We start from the raw sequence: 17,530 nt of genomic DNA on the forward strand, positions 1-17,530 counted from the left end.
GAAAGATAAAAACTAGACACATGTTTCATGACTAAGTGAAAAAAATTAGTCTGCTAAAGTTTTACTTTTAACCAAGTAAAGTGCTCACTGGGACTCTAACGCTCTTACATGAGAAACACGAGATTCTGTTTTTTCTCGTTAGCGTGCAAAGAAAACAGTGGTTATCAAAAAAAGATGTTGTGGTGTAATTGGTTTAGATTGCACTACTCTGCCAAAATCACACAATACACAATAAGAAGGCCAAACGGTTACAGTATAATAACTCATACAACTATAATAACTCAAAGCAAAACACCCTGCACTAGTAGTTCAACTGCTATAGCAGTTGAACTACTAGTGCAGGGTGTTTTGCTTTGTTAGCTAACACCAACAACTGACATCTGTTAAATATTCCCACAGACTTTGTTACATGCTGCTTTTACTGAACATGTGTCTCTCTCTCACACACACGCGCGTGAACACACACAGTTTGTGGAGCCCAGTGAAATGATGTAACAGCTTACTTACTGTGCCGAAGGTGAAGAGACGAACCCAGTATTTATTAGCAGTGTGATTAAACTGTGAACATTTGTTCCAGAGACAGAATATAAAAGCACAAAATGATCTGCCTGTTTGACCTCACTTGGCTTGCAAAACTGTGCCAGCAAACTATGCCAGCAAAGCCATCCACTGGTTAATCAGTGCCAGAATCAACAGCTCAGCAGCTGGTACCTCTGCACAGTCAATCGCACACACCACGAATGACAAGTAGAAACATACAGCTGGCAGGTAAGGGGAGTGAGTACATCTAAGTACATTTGGAAACACTTTTTCAAGCCCTACGTGCATCATGAAGTCCTAGGTGAGCAAAGAATCTGAAGGTACAGTAGTGCCGTGGCTATGGAGATAGAGAAAAAGCAAAATATGGCAAAATTTAAGAAAAAGCTAAATATAATACAATGAATAACGCTTTGTGTTTCAGATCTCTGTGTTCTCTTATGTTTCTGTTTTTAATTTGTTTTAAACGCTGCTCTATTTTCCACTTCGTGGCCACAATCCATGGCCTGGATAGTAAACATAAAGCTACATTTCACTCGCTTCACAGTGTCAGCTGAGACCAAAAGTCATAATAACATGCAAATGTATCTTGGACAAAAGGATAAATTATAAAACACAAGAAAAACGTCGGCAGTTCAACGCTGTTACTGTGTACTAGTCAGTCAATGAACAGTCAATGTGTGTATAACGCAGGTCAGGTCAAAGTGGTCTTGAGCAAAAACAATGCACCCTGTATACGAACGTCACCTCTCACCTAATTCCCAGCCTGGGTCCTTCGAGGCCATCACATTCACTTCCATTCACAAAAAGTAAATACGTCCAAGAAATACAGCCTTTGATTTTAACTAGTGGGTTTCACTGAACCCAAGTGGACACCATGAGTTGAAACCTATAGCTCTTAAGTCAGGTCAGATGTCCATACATACAGACATCTGCCTTGCTGCAGGTAGATGGTTAAGATAAACAGAGACAGTAATTATGTATTTTCCATAATATGTTAGCATTATTTATCATTTAGCTTTTACCATCCAATTTTAGAAGTGCATGCAGGGCACTGTAAGTAATGTGTATGATGCTGAACATGATAATCACCTGATCTGACGAGAAGAAGCAAATATCTGCTCATCGCTGACATCAGATCCGAAGACAGCTTACACAGTAACTGAAGCTGCTGTTTTAAGCTTGGTATTTTGGTTCAAATACATTTCATAAATTTTTACTAGCGGTTTAAATCAGGAAATCTCTCTTAGCTGTACTGCCAAGGAGCAGAGATATGAAGCTATCCCATATGGAAAAGATATATATAAATCTTATAAAGTTTGTTTCTGTCTTGTGTGAAACTTGTATGAAAAGCATACAAGAGTAAAAACAGATATAAGATCCCTTGAAAAATTATATAAATGACTTGTATGTTTTGGATACTTACTAAAACAATATATGAAAGTAATGAGAAAGTGGCCACTTTCATGAGTAAATCATATAAGCCTTATATGATTCACTATATGAAGTAGGCCACATCTTAAGCAAGTCTTTTATAAGTTTTTACTATTTCTTTTCCATATGGGATAGAACAGACGATAATGTGTGTTCTCTGACATCAGAATCACAATCAGGAATTTAATTATCCTTAAGGAAATTATGTAGGGATATGTTGCTAGCAGAGATGGGCAGTAACGCGTTACTGTAATCCGATTACTTTTTTCAAGTAATGAGTAAAGTAAGGGATTACTATTGCAAAAAAGTAATTCGATTACTGTTACTTTCCCGTAAGCACGCTGCGTTACTGCGTTACTAAACCGTGATTTTGTGAGTGTCTCATGACAATGACGTATGAGCTGCCAACGTCCGTGGCAGCAACAGATGTGTGCAGACCAATAATGGATAATATGGAGTGTGGGAGAGAGTACAACCATGCAGCGTTTAAAGCGTGGAAGTACTGAACTGACATTACTTTGAGTTTGATTCTGTAAAAAGTGACAAAAACATTAGTGTGCGCTGTACACTCACACACTGTGTGGGAAGAAAACTTCTTTCTACAGCAAAAAATTGAACTTCAAACCTGAGCAAGCACCTAGCACGCCGGCACGGGAATGTGAAATTCACAGAGAAACCCACAGATCCCCCAACTGACATGACTGCTGCGGCACTGGGCAAACCTCCACCGGCCCCACTCCTGCTAAACAGGTGACAACAGATTTAAGAGGAACAGGACCTAGTGCAGCTGAATCTTTGATTTTATTTATCCTTTGCTGTGTTTTCATTGCATCTATTTGAAAGAGTGAGTGTAAACACAAAAATTATTACATTTTATATGCTGGAATATGCAGAAAATAGGTTTAAATGTTAAACAAATTTCTTCAAGTCAAAGACTGTTGCATATAATTAAATTTTTGCTTGATGCAATGTGCATCAAGTTTAAAGATTAAAACTAATAAAACAAGCTTTAAATTTATTCAGTTTTATATGATGGATTATGCATAAAAAAATAGAATTGGGCTGAAAGGTCTGTTGCTTTATGTATTCAGGTTCTTTTTAAAAAATAAGTAACTAATTACTTTTGAAAATAAGTAATCACTAAAGTACTTACTTTCTTGGAAAAGTAATCAGTAATTAGTAACTAATACCTTTTTCAAGTAAATTGACCAACACTGGTTGTCAGGAGTGGAATGTACATGACATGTACATCTGGCAACTTTTTGCTAACACGGTGCCAAAATGTATTAGTCCTACGTGCTTTTGTGGGCTCGCTACTGAGTTCTTCTCCCCACTAGTGACCCAGAAATGACTTGAGTGTTGCTGTTGGGACTGCAGCTGGGTCATCTGCCTTCTGTCAACTGCAACTCCTCCTATGACTTAACTGCCTTGGAGGACAAACTCAGCATTGTAGGACATGTTTGCTGTTATAAAGTGATTTTGTGTTTTAGCACAAATATCCGCACATATTTTCACCAACACCAAGCAGCTTGATAGCACGTGCAGTACTTAAAGAACGTTTGGTGCTACTTGCAAGGAATTTTGAGAATTCTTTTGTTAGATTTGTAGTGCAGTTTACTCATATGCATAATTAAAGCGTTATTGCATCCATGAAATACGACTTGCAAGAGCTAAGCACGACCAGATCAAAGTTTATGGAACAAGCAGCAGGAATGGAAAAGAAAATTAAACTGCTACAGAGACCAAACAGAAGATTCACAATTATAGTAAAGCTAACTGCCAACACTCTGCCTGACATTTCACATCTGAATATTTTCTCAGACTTGCCAAATTTAAACACACTGCTGTGCTCTAATTGATTGCAACTCTTCAGTATTTCTCAAAAAAAAAAAAAAAAGCCAAATGTTCTAACTAAATGACTTCACACTTAATTTAAAAGACATAAAAAAAGAGTATAAACAACTCACTTAATTCCTAGAGCTGTGTGGCTCAACACTCAGGCTTTTACTATGAATAAAGCTCTTCTGTCAGAATGTTGTGCTCAAGTTTGAGCTTTGGACACACTGGTGCTCATGGCAGCTTTCCATGGTAAACCACCAGTCAGGCAACAAGGGGTCAAAGGACCCAGTGTTTAATTCCACTGCTTCCTTTCATTTACATATAATTAAGAACCGGGCTATTGAACAATCAGGACGGCTTTGCCTTTATTTTGCTCAAATTTTCATAAAAGCTAAAATTGTTAAAATGTTTTAGTCTTTTAAGAAGATGCTGGTCTTTTTCTACTTTTCACTCTTACTACTAAAACAGAAAAAAGGAGAAAACATTAAGTATCATAATTTTTTATCAGTCAAGTAATGAAGGCATTTTTTTAACATCTAGACCCTGTAGGACCAAACTTTAAGGGAAAAACACAGACTAAAAAATCTTTTTTAGTTAAGTGGTTACTCATAATATCAGTTGTTTTGGGTAGTAAAAACAGAAAATAAAAAGCATGATGTAGAAGTCTATATTCACCTAAATGGGCATCTTTTATTTAATACATGCGCATACGGCCGCTTGGTTAGAAACAACCTTTGACAAAACCAAAGTTTCCTTAATGCAAAATGAAAGAGGCAGAGGACAGTGACACCATGCATTGTCCGGTGGACTTAAAAGTTTGGGAGTGTGTCGCTGCTTCAAGCTTATTGTCACTGCATAACCAGCCAGTAAATCAGTTACATACCGTCTAAACTTTAAAGAGAAAAAATTCCCGAGTTAAAATAAACTTTTATAAATAAATACCCAGCTAAATGTTGCATATGGCACAGTTCATTCTAAAGCTCAATACTGGACTTCATTTTTGAAAAGGTGCAGCATGTAACCTAAACTCATCTACCAGCCTCCAAATGTGGCCAAAGTCGGTTTATCCCCACCAACAAAAACATCTTTGTCGCAGAATCAAAAACCCCAAACACTTCTGACAATCTGTGAAAAGTAGGGGGTGCATTGCTGTTATACTTTAAACAAAAAAATCATGAAACCTGACCACAAATGGATTAAACTATGTCCTTCTTTAGGCAGTATATTAAAAACTTGTTTATTCCTCTTGTATAAAGAAGCTCCCCCTGTCAGAAAAAGGCTCCCAGCCAGTAACACATACCGGAACACAAAGGCTCCCGGCAAAACTATTAGGCAGCCCCTATCCCTCCATTCTCTCAATCCCACAAAGCCGACAAGGAGCTGCTGGAGGACGAGAGGCCCGCCGAATTAAAGAGGTTGACAGATTACATGCATGCAGGAGTAGCAGGAGGAAGTTTCTGCTTCTGGTTTGCAGAGAAGTCGAAACAGAGAGGCTACGGCAGAACGGACAGACTGATTACAGTGTCGGGATGTGGAGTCATTTTAGCTGTCACCTGTCACTGCTGCCACTCCATCTACCTGCCAGATGGGTTTGGCCCATTTACTGTAGCAGAGTTCTCCAGAGAAAATGCCATGTCCTGTGAAAGGCATTCCATTTTTCTTCTGAACCTTTTAAGCATCAAATTTAAGTGTAAAAGTAGCAAAAAATACCTCAGGGATGGTGTTAAATCAGTTAACACCAAGTGCTAAAATTTGATACGTGAGTATGTGATCATTTCAGAGACGTGCTTCATAGCTTAACTCGTGATTCTAAAGTGCCTGTAGTTAAACCTGTGACAAACTGAGGACCTGTCCAGGGTGTACCCTGGGATAGACTCCAGCCTCACCACGACCCGGAATGGGATAAGTGGAGGGAAATGGGAAATTGATGAACGGATTAGTACTGCGAGTACTAAGCTACAAAGCTGGGACAACTGGCCCATCTATGCTTACTGTGTCACAAGTCAGTAGTACATGACTAGACCTATAGGCTACATTTTTCTACTTAGACACAACGACGAGAGAGGATTTCACACCTGCTGTCCCAGCAAGGTTTATTTGCCAAAAACAGAAACAAGCAGGGGTAAAGAAAGTTGAGGATGATAGGAGCTGTTGCTGAACTCTCTGTAATTCTTTTGTTGTTGTTATTTTCATTAATTATTAGCCTCAAATAAATGTGAAGCTCAAGAGCAGGAAAAAAATTAAAAGTGGTGCAAAAAGTGGTGTTAAGTCTTTATAGCTAATTGCATCTTTATGGTTTTTCCTACTGTTATAAATTAATTATAAAAATTCTTATATCAAATAATTATTCACGATAACCTTGTCAGTGAGTTTACCACTTCCTGGAACTGCTAGCTATATTCACTGACCAATTATGTGACTTATTTCTGACTGTACCTTCAGTCAGACCATAAACAAACTCATTAGGAAATGACTTGGTCATTAGGTGGTTGCCAACATCTGGTGGCCTTAAGACGCAGGTTAAAGTATTCCTGCAGTGGCCTAATTTTTCCAACCAGGAAGCTACATCCATCGTTTTTGTCTATGAATCAGACAGTCAAAATAAATAACTGATCCTCTAATATTTATATTTTGTTGTTGCTTCCAGTGACACCTGTTCTCTCTAAATATAAGCCCAGAACATCAAGCATCATTTGGGCTCAAGGGAGAATTGCTACGCAACTAAAAAATTGTCCTGATCACAAGAAGAGAAGCTGGTGAAGCTGCTGGTTCCTGACCATCTAGAGGTGATCTTGACCTATTACTTGCCTAATAGGTTACCACCATAGAGTTTTTTGCCTAACAGAGAACAGTATCAAAATGCAGTACTGGGAAAGAGTATATAGATTTTAAGATAACGTACAGTATTGTGCCTTCAGCCAGCCCTCAAGGCTTGCACACTTTTTAGTCAAAATAGGAAATTTATTGAAATGTGACATACATGGAAATACAGTATATACGGCAAAAACAGACTTTGTGCAATTCTAACAAGCTTGAAAGTTAACATGTGGTATGATCACCTTTATTCTTCAACACAGCCTGAACCTTGGAGGAGCTTTCTTGACATTTCTTTAAGAAGTCTTCAGGAATAGTTCTCCAGGCTTCTTTAAGAACATTCCAAAGCTCTTCTTTGGATTTTTATTGCTGTCTGTTTTCTTTCAAGATGATCATAAACTGCTTTGATAACATTGAGGTCTGAGCTCTGAGGAGGCCTAGTCCCTGGCTGAGAGTGTTCAGTTGTGTGTTTTTCTATCCTGGTTTACTTATATTGTATTGGGAGTGTTCGAAATCATTGTCAAGCAGAAAAATGGAGTAGTTGACAATGAGATACTTTCCAAATGGTATTGTATGTCGAATCTGTGCTTTTGACTGTACTTTGTTGCATTCGCAGGTTCATATTTCCATCAGTCCGTAAATTCCATCAGGATCTCCAACACAACTAAAATCCAGCACCAAACCATGACACAGCCTACATCATGTTTTATAGATGACTACACTCAGTGACCTCTCTTGACCTCCACGGCGAGACAATCTGAGCAAAAACTTCAAAGTTCTGTTGCAAACGTTTGTTAGTCCAGTTCCCTTCCTTAAGAATGGCCTTCCATTGAGACAAGTTTTGATGAGACTTTGTAGAACAGTAGAAGGATCAACTGAAGGACCTGATGTATACTAGTGGTGCAACGGATCACGAATGATCCGTAATCCGAACCGATCCCACTCCACGGTTCGGCACGCACATGATCCAAAGATTCGAAAAAGGAATCTGGTGGGTCTGTCAAGCGATAGTTATGGCCAGCGCTAGCGGTCCAAGTGGAGGAGTAGAGGAGTTTGCAGTATTTAAGCAGCCCTTTGCTGCCCAGTCCGCCCGGGCTAAAGCTATTACAAAAGCTACTGGGGTGTTTAGCTGCAGACGGGAGGCCGTATTCCGTTGTGCAAAACAAGGGGTTTAATCTATGATGAACGTGCTTGAGACACGCTATAATATCCCGCAAGATCGTTCCAAGCATGTATGAGCAGGAAAAGTTTAAAGTTATGGCTGAACTGTCCCAGTCATCTTCTGTTGCCCAACTACAAACGGGTGGACCTCCAGGGAAACGGAAAGCTACGGAGTGGTAGATACAAAGCCCTGTACTGCCCTATATTTTACCTTAATTTGTTTTTATATAATTGCGTGGAATGAGTCTTGAGTTGAGTATACCATAAGCAATTATAGTTGAGTTTTTTAAAAGGCAAAAATACTTAAATAAGTTAATAAGTAAATGTTAAAATTTTGTCACCACGAGATTTTTGAGCCGTTGCACCACTAACGTATACCATAAGCAATTATTAAACTCAGGCTTTCTTCCATAGTTTGCCTTTTGTCCTGTCTCTCTGCCCCTAATTCCATTGCAATAAGCCTAGGCTGCTGGGTTTCCCATGACGCAATGAACCATTCTTCTTCATGCTCCTCTTTTCACTCTCTATGTGTTTATACTCCCGTCTGCATTTAATCATTAGCTATTATTAATCTCTGGCTCTCTTCCGCAGCGTGTCTATTGTCCTGTTTCCTCCTCCCCAAACAGTCGTGGCTGCTCCTCCACGAGCCTGGTTTTGCAAGAGGTTGAGGTGACTGTTGTAATTTTGTGCTGTATAAAAAAAATAAATTGAAAATTGAATTGAAGTGAAGTGAACCTTGTGGCAACTAGGGATGGGTATCGTTTAGGTTTTATCCGATACCGGTGCCAAATCGGTACTTTTGAAACGGTGCCGGTGCTCAAACGGTGCTCAAACCGGTGCTTAAAGAATGGAGAACACAAAATTGGTCCAAAAACCTCTCATATTCAGCTGGTTTTTTGTAAAAAGATAACAATGTTAGCCTTTTCTGCAGCTATGGGGCATATATGGTATCACTCTTGGCTGGAAGCAGTGCTTAAACAATGGAAAAAATACAAACTTTGTCCAAAAACCTCTCATGTTTAGCTGTTTCCCTCTTTTTCTTTGGTCATTTTAGCCTTTTTGGCCAGGGTGAAGGGAGTCTCTGCCATCAAACAAGAAGACAGCTGCATGTAGCTATGATGATGTTTGCTAGTTCACCTTACATGCATTAATGTAATAACGTGGTTAGCCTACTCAACGTAAATTACACACGAACAACATAAAGCTACTCACGCAGAGAAGAACGGCTGCTGCTGCCATCAAATACGGCGCATTTCTCGGCTTTAAAAAAAAAACAACGCTATGCGTCGTCAGGTGTTTCATCGGATTTGAGTTGTTACCTCCTTTGCACAGTATCACCTTAAAGCACTTGTTGCAGGCTGCTGAGTTTGCATATTTTGCTGTGAAGTACAGCCAGACTTTGACCGCTTCGCCTTGGGCATTTTTAATCTGTAGCTCTGCTCTAAAGGAACGTACGTACCTGGACCCGCCTACTATCCTCGGAAACGTAAAATGATTGGCTAGAAGTGTATCACAGCTCAGGAAAAAAAAGCACCAAAATAAAGCACCGAAATGTGCACTGCTTTTCGGTCTGGTTACTACCGTTTATGATGGCACCGGACACCGGTACCCATCCCTAGTGGCAACAGTTGTGACTGCTATATAAATAAAATTGAATTGAGTTGAATTAAAGAGAATCCTTTTTTTCTTAAGGACATGATCTTCAGACACTATTCGTCTGCAGTAGATACAGTGCCTTGAAAAAGTATTCACAACCCTTAAACTTTTCCACATTTTGTCCTGTTACAACTACAAACTTAAATGTTATTTTAAATTTATATGACAGACCAACACAAAGTAGTGCATACTGTAATTGTAAAGTGGAAGTGATGTCATACATGATGCTCAAAATTCGTTATAAATAAAAGTCTGAAAAGTGTGAAGTGCGTTTGTATTCAGTCCTCCTGAGTCAAAACCATACCAAACCACCTGTCACTGCAGTTACCATGGGCATGTCTCTACCACCTTTGCACATTCAGACTTCAATTTTTGCCCATTCTTCTATGAACAATAGCTTCAGTTCAGTCAGATTGGATGGATGGCATTTATGAACACCAATTTAAAAGGCTTGCCACAGATTCTTTTGCATTTTAACAGGGACATGTGAGTATACTGTGATTAAGGGGAACCCCCATCGCAGTCTCAAGTCTTTTGCAGCCTCTAACATGACTTCTTACAGGATTGACCTGTATTTAGCACCATCCATCTTCCCATCAACTCTGACCAGCTATCCTGTTCCTGTTGAAAAAAGGCACCACTGCATCATGCTTCACAGTCGGGATGATGTATTCAAGCTGCCATTCTTCCATAAAAGCCAGATTTGTGGAGTACATAAGTAATAGTTGACTAGGTTCTCCCAGTTGAGCTCAAAATCACCTCGTTTGTGGAAAGATTCCATTTGATGCCAGTCAAACTCTGTTTATCTATCTAAAAATAGAAATGAGAATAAATGATACGGTTTTATTGCTGGCTGGTAGCAAAAGACTGCAAAAGATACAGTTTTGAATTGGCTCCTTGCTAAGCCATCTGTTATGTGTACACACAATGCTGGTTCATCCCTTGAGACAGGTGCCTTTCATGATTATTCCTCTAAAAATAGTCAGCTACAAGGATTGGCCTGTAAATGAGTGGAAAAGCAGCCAATGCCCAAAGAAAAACTTGAAAGACCTTCAGAAAGCCTGGAGAACTACAGCTCAAAACCACTTTTTTTGTTTTAAATTTCAAGTCTGGTTCCTTGGGAGCAAAAAATAGAGAAATTACATGTGGGTCAAGACTTTTGCACAGCACTTTACACTTTGACATACATTTTAAACTGATTTACAGAGGCCACGATGACAGACAGAAGTTATTTTCCATGAGCAAGAACTGAGTCTGGTAACCTATCAAAGGTACACTGCAGTATCATTTTACAACTTTAGTTTCTGACGAGTCTTCACAAAATTGAGAAATAAAGGTCACTAGAGGCAAAATTTGGTTAAGAAAGTAACTAAGTAGATGAATAAGATCTAGTGAGAGCAGAGTGGGCAATCTGCATAATTTGGCTAATTTGAACATGTAAAATAATTTACAAATGTGCATTTCCTAACCTGAGCAAACAGTGATCATTTAATGCAAAAATGTTTAATATCAACCTAACAAATATAATCTTTTTCACTTTAAAAATGTAGTACGTGTGAACGAAACCCCTGATATGCATGGATCATGTCACATGTGCACACAGGGTATCGGTAATTGTAAGCTGAATTCAAAAGCTACCAGAAAACATCTAAGAGCGGTCTCTTAGATGTTTTCTGGTAGCTTTTGAACTTTTCCACATTCATGCATTACCCTAAATGACACTGACTTGTTTTTTTTAAATAAAGTGGTTAGCTCATGGCCTCTTGATTAAAAAGCAAAGAGAAAATCAACAAACTATCTATAGTATTCAGTTTGTGTTAACATATGATTATGGTTACATGATTTTAAACAAGTTTATCTGCTAATAGTGGACAAGTTATCCTGTTAACATGTACAAGTGTATCTGCTAAGCAAACAAGCAGGCGGTACACAGAAAAAATAGGGCTATCCTGGTGGATCATCTTCTGAAGTAAGTATATGCTAACTAGCCTCTTTGAAAAAATATATATATTTACATAGTAGAGGACAGTTATGTGCCTCTGATACTCATTCATTCATCCTCTGATAATAGAAAATTACCATAAATAAAGTTGGTTGCCAATATTTAAGTCTGGTCTACAGTTTTGTGTAAAAGTATTTGCGTTTTTGTTACACAAATTGTAATACAACACAAAGAAAACTCAAGTAAATACACACCTGACTCTATATGGAAAAGTAACTGATTCCTAAACTGGATAACTGGTTTATCCAGGAGCAATCACCTGATTTGTGGAGCAGAAATAACTTAAAAACTAACACATCAAAGAAGCCCCACTCACCTGCTGGCCACATCTTTTACTTGCAAGGGGCAGCCAATCAGGAGAAAGCTGGCATAAAAGGGAGAGGAATGAAATAGCATTGAGAGGGCTACATCAGTGCTCATCTTAATTACATGAGGATTATTTGCAGTTGTGAATCATGCAAAACTAGTAGAATCAAATAATAAAAATATAGAAAATCAGAAATGAGCGCAATAGGGCCCCTTCCACTTTAACATTGTGTCCACTGTATAGTCTTTAGAGGCAACACAAAAGAATATAAATGGCAGCTGTTTAACTGTATAAACTAAAAGATATTTCTGAACATCAGGGTCACTGATCTCCAACGTAATGGATAGTCAAAGTAGCTAAGGACGCTGATAATTGGCTGGAAATGTAAGATAATTTTAGAAAACACTGTGAAGTTCTCTTTTTAATTAAGCAAAACTGCACATGGATGTATCCATGTGATTAAAATATCTGAGATAACATTACCAATAACTTTTCTGATTACATTTACCACACAAATTCAACGGAAATCATTACAAATGTGAACTGTGAAAATAATGCAGCACTCAGCAGCACCAGTAACAGCACAATAAGTCATAAACGCACGCACCAGTGCATGACCATAAGTCATCAGATACACCTACTCCAAGTCAGGTTGTCAAAAAACATCAACACTCAGATACAAATATATGTATTAAAGAGTCAGACAGAGAGTCCAGAGTGACAAGAACCAATCCGAGCAAACTGAATTAAATCCACAGCAGAGCCGAATGAGACAGTTTCAGGCGTCAGCAGCTGTTTGTAGCCTGAACTGCAAAGTGAAGGAGAGCAGTTTTGAACTTTAGATGCCGGCTGCAGGCAAATACGCCCAAGATGATAAACTTTAACAATAATAATATAACAACAATAATTTATTCAAACGTGCTACTTGTTTTGTGGCAGCCAGTCTTTCTTTCTTTCAAAGTCAGCACTCTGTGTTTAATATCTTTGTTTAATTTTTGTTTTTATACCACACTTTACCCAAAGTTTATAAGGCTTCCATAACACTCTTCTTCTATAGTAATGAAATTATTTAGATGTATTAAGATAAGATAAGATAAGATAAGATAACCTTTATTAGTCCCACACGTGGGAAATTTGTTTTGTCACAGCAGGAAGTGGACAGTGCAAAAGTTATGAGGCAAAAATTAGAATACAATAAGAATAAATACAGTACACAACTGTACAGAATAGAATAAAATAAAATACTATATACAGTAGAATAAAATAAAATAAATATACAATAAGATAAAAATAGAATACAAATACAAATACTATATACAACTGAGTAAAAATACAACGATGACAGAAAGGATTATTGCACTTAGTATTATTGCATATGTATGGATGTGTGTGCTTGATCAGTTAAAGTCTTTATTATGGAGTCTGACAGCAGTGGGGAGGAAAGACCTATGATGTTTGTTGAATCCTTTGTATACCAGTGTTTTTAAAATATATTTTACCTTCACAGGGCATAAAGGAATGATCTAAATAATTGATAAAATGAAAAAAAATCTCTTAAATTTATTATACTTATTTTGTTAAATGTAAATGGGAAGCAGCTAAAAATTAACAACTAGTAAACTAACAACTAACAAGTTAACCTTTTCAAAATATGGATTCTTTACCATTATTTGATTGTTGCAGAATTAGGTCAAACTTTTTACCTGAGGTACCGACATCTAACAAAACCCATTCATTGTGTTCAGTGCCATTTTAAGGTGCCAAATTGCTTCTAATAACGGTAACACATACATTTCCACCAAAAATCAGCAAAGCTACTTAAAGTCTGTTGTTTCAGTTAAACAATGCTGTTCAACCTGGAAATCTCAGCTAAACTCTGTGCACCAGTTATAAATGTGCCAATGATGAGGAGGTTTACTGACACAGTGGCGCTGTGCTTCGTTTCGAAGCAGTCAGCTTTCTCTTTTTTGGGATGGAATCACACTATGATTCACAATTTTCCCCACAGATTTAGTTGAAGTCAGGTAATCACATGAGTGGTTTTTCATATGGTTGCCTGGATACAATGCTGGTCACTTCAACTAAATGCTAAAAGGGCCAACTCACAAATCTGTGCAACCTGCTTTTGCTTTGATTTCTATTCAAGTTCTAACTGGAAGTGACAACTCGCATGGCTCATATGATGGGAGAACTGTGCTATTCCTGGCTGCTAAGATTTTTTTTTCATGGAAAGCAGATTATGAGCCAAATTAAGATAATCTGTAATATAAGATCATCAAATAATCCACCTTTTCAAGATGTAGTTTAGCTGGATGCATTTGAAATCCTGGGCGAGCTATAAAAATTCTAAATGGCAAATCAACAATTCCTGTAAGTTTCCACCTATAAAATATATTAAATAATAAATACATTTAAAACAATCTGCACCCACACACACACACACACATGCAGGTTTATATCCACCAGTACTGTTCTTCAGTCTGAAATATATCTCAAAGCATGTCATCAAACATTCATCAAAGCTAAAATGTGCCAAAATAGATGGCGAAAAAAGAGAAAACAAGAAAAAAAATAACCCTAAAGTCAGTTAAAACCCCAGCTAATAAATAAATTCTTTCATTCTTTGATATATAAAAAAATAACACGTGATAGTGCCTCCACAAGCCAACAAGCAATCACCAGCAGATCGGCTGATGATCAAAGCATCAGCAGTAACACTGTTCATTACGAAGTACATCCATAAAGAGGATGCCACGCCCAAGGTTCAAATTGCCAACAAGACTTGTTTCCCTCCCAAAAGCAACACAATAAGAAAAGCTAAATTACAAGTAAATCCTAATAAAGACGCCAGATTCTAGAACACCAGTCCTCCGTCAAATAAAGGACAAAGCTATCACTAAGCGCTCTCACTTGCCACACCTGAGAGAGGGAGAGGATGAGTGAAAGAGGAAGGAGAGAGAGCAAAGAAAAGGGAGAGGAAGCAAACACAAGGAGAGGGCGGGTAATAGACCAGCACACTGAGTGAGCCTTAAAGTGCAAGGATCTTTGACAGGTTTCATCAGTCTGACTAAATGTAAAATCATCAGCATTTTATTTATGATGATCAACAACAACAAAAAACAGTTGTTATTCTTAATCCTTTCAGACAGCCTAATTTTCTTCAGTGTGTATTTAGCATGAAACAGATTGTGGACAGGAAGAATCCAAAGCAAGGAAGAGCACTGTTTTAGACGTATAAAATAAAAGTAAAGCAAAATACTGTATTGTCACGTTACAACTTTTGTAAATGTATACACCACACGCATTTGGGTCATAGTCGTGCACTAATTTAAAGAAGACTGCACTGCATATTTAAACAGTGCACACTCCAAAACTTATATCTTTCACGAGGCAGCGGCTTTATTCAGCATCTATAAAGCGTCTGTTAACATGTGTACCCCATGAGAGAAGGGCGGGACAACCATCAAGGATTCGACGTTACAAAAGCAAAAAACCTGTCAGTCTGCAACTTTCAATACACGAGTTTGACGCCCAGTTTCAGATTAACAGACATCAGAAGCCAAATGAAACTAGTTTCCTTCTGAAATGAATCATTATCGAGCATTCTGAACATGTGCAGTTTGATCCCACTCCGATCTTCTTCTCTCCGTGGCACTACAAAGCACGGCACACAGTCCTCTTACTGGTGCTACACCTGCCTGCAGGGAGAAGACTGCAGCACACCTCTTATGGGCTCACTAGTGCCATGTTTTAGTCACATAGTGTTCTCGTGTATATCGGGTGACGGACGACCTGTGGGCTGCATTGGGAGGAGGTGGGGGTTGGGGGGAGCAGAGTGACCTTGAAGAGTTTTCGTTGCCAAACTGTGGAATTCTTTTCAATGGGAATGAAAACCGGAGATCGGAAGGGGATGTACACCAAGCCTGAAATCTTATTTCTAGTAACGGCAGGACTTCCCTCCATCCTCCCCTCCACACACACACACGTGCATATTTTCATCTCCCACACAGCTAAGTTATTCGCGAGTGGAAAAGGAATCTGGTATTTACAGTAACAGCCAGATTATAATTACACCGTGAGCAGTCTCAAGGCTGCGGAGAGGAGGCTGCCAGGCTTACATCCACTGTGTGGCCTGAAGAACACAAGCAGATAGTCAGTTTTGTTGATGTGATAAACTAATCGCCAGGGCCGTCTAAAGATTAGAGTGCAAATCCTCACATAAAAACCACAGCAATGCTGTAATAAGACGTGGAAGAACGCCTTTAATGCACGCTCCTGAGAAGACAGGATTAAGAAAAGGGAAACTTGAAAATACAGCAAAGCCACATTTAAGGTTCAGAACACACACACACACACACACACACACACACACACGTATCAGGCATCTGCAGGATGAGTCTAAGAACATGTCTTTATTTTATGTAGGAGATGTTTGATTAACTAATGTGACTGGGTTGATTCACAACCACCGTTTGTTTTTTAAATCTATACATTTTAGCTGCACAGAGGAAGATTTAAGATTTAAAGTGAATGCAGTACAACTGTGAAGAAGGACAAATTAAACCAGAATCCTCTTTAGAATGGAGTTTTTAAAAGATGGAACTAGAATGACAAAATCTAATGAAAAATATTAACTAATTTTTGCCTTTTTGTGTATATATATATATATACCTGCTTCCTTTATTTTGTTTTGGGGGCTTTTGTTGACTTTTTTGTCCTTTGCGGGTTGAATACAAATTCTGACAAATACAAGGAATCGCAATTAAAACATTTCATTGAATAAGATACTGAAATTGGGCACAAAACATCAGCAGGAGCCTTTACAGCTCCACTCTTTTTATTATTTGATGTGTCTGGGAAAGTTTTAGAAAATTAAAACAAAAAAAACCCTTCATTTTTGCTGGTGATGACAAAAGTCTCAACTTCTCTTCACTGACTGCGTGAAAAAGCCTGGCTTCTTCCTATCAGAGCCACATTAAACTAATGGCAACCCAAAAGGTTAAGTGGTATGATTTTTCTCCTAATTCAACTTTTTTTATTTTATGTAATCTATACCAACCTCTGTGCTGTGAGCCAATACAGTCCGCAACCAAAGACCAAACCTTTTCAGAAAAATGTCAGTCTTACCTCTTAAAATTCCCTAACAACTGAGCAAACTACATTTACTGTAATGTGACAGTAAATGTTACACATGTCTCTCTTCAACTCTGCTCACACTGCACGCCTCATAATTGCAAAAGCATATTTTATGGTTGAGAGCAATACAATGAGATATTTTATGCTTACACATCTCCTACACAGTAAATTTAAGCTTAATTGAACCTTTTGCCTTTATTGGCAGAAAGTCTGTCGCAGCAGTTTTACCCATGTCAGTCAAACCATGAACTCTCTGAGATCGGTAAAGTTGGTCGGTTAGAGCACAATCAGAATTGACTGTTGAACCGAGCAGAGATGCACCTGTTACACTGGGAACGATCCGGTCAGTTTCACTCCTCCCTTCCGCGCTGCGGTCACTCTCTGCTCATCTCAGTGGAAAAGAAATCACATCTTACTTTTCTCCATTTCACGAACCTGTCACGGGAACATATCAGCTGCTGTGTCTGCCGCTTTACTTCTTTGGGTTAAACGTCAAAGTCGCCGCAAACACTCAATAAACGAAAGCGTAAAAGTGAAACTATAAACTACGCGGCACGTGCACCTCGGCTCTTATTCCTCCGCGTTATTCCTCCACGAACTTTTTCCTTGATGGTGTGTCAATAATATTTCCACTCAGTCCCTCT

General features: G+C 38.4%; 1 protein-coding gene across 4 annotated transcripts in view; it reads right to left on the minus strand.

The window, feature by feature from the left end:
• esr2b (estrogen receptor 2b) overlaps window positions 1–17,530 on the minus strand; it is a 67,503-nt gene extending 49,973 nt beyond the window's left edge. The window contains exon 1 of one of the 4 annotated variants that reach the window (XM_085441502.1): window positions 17,322–17,530. The gene's annotated coding sequence lies outside the window, so the exon portion shown is untranslated. Of the gene's footprint in view, window positions 1–507; window positions 1,135–3,938; window positions 4,045–17,207 lie in introns of those variants that run through there. The other 3 variants (XM_085441500.1, XM_085441501.1, XM_085441503.1) reach the window with 3 other exon arrangements.

Source organism: Copadichromis virginalis, linkage group LG19 (genome assembly GCF_057382275.1).
Source record: "Copadichromis virginalis isolate Kocher_CV1m ecotype Utaka linkage group LG19, C_Virginalis_male_GT1.1, whole genome shotgun sequence".
NCBI lineage: Eukaryota > Metazoa > Chordata > Actinopteri > Cichliformes > Cichlidae > Copadichromis > Copadichromis virginalis.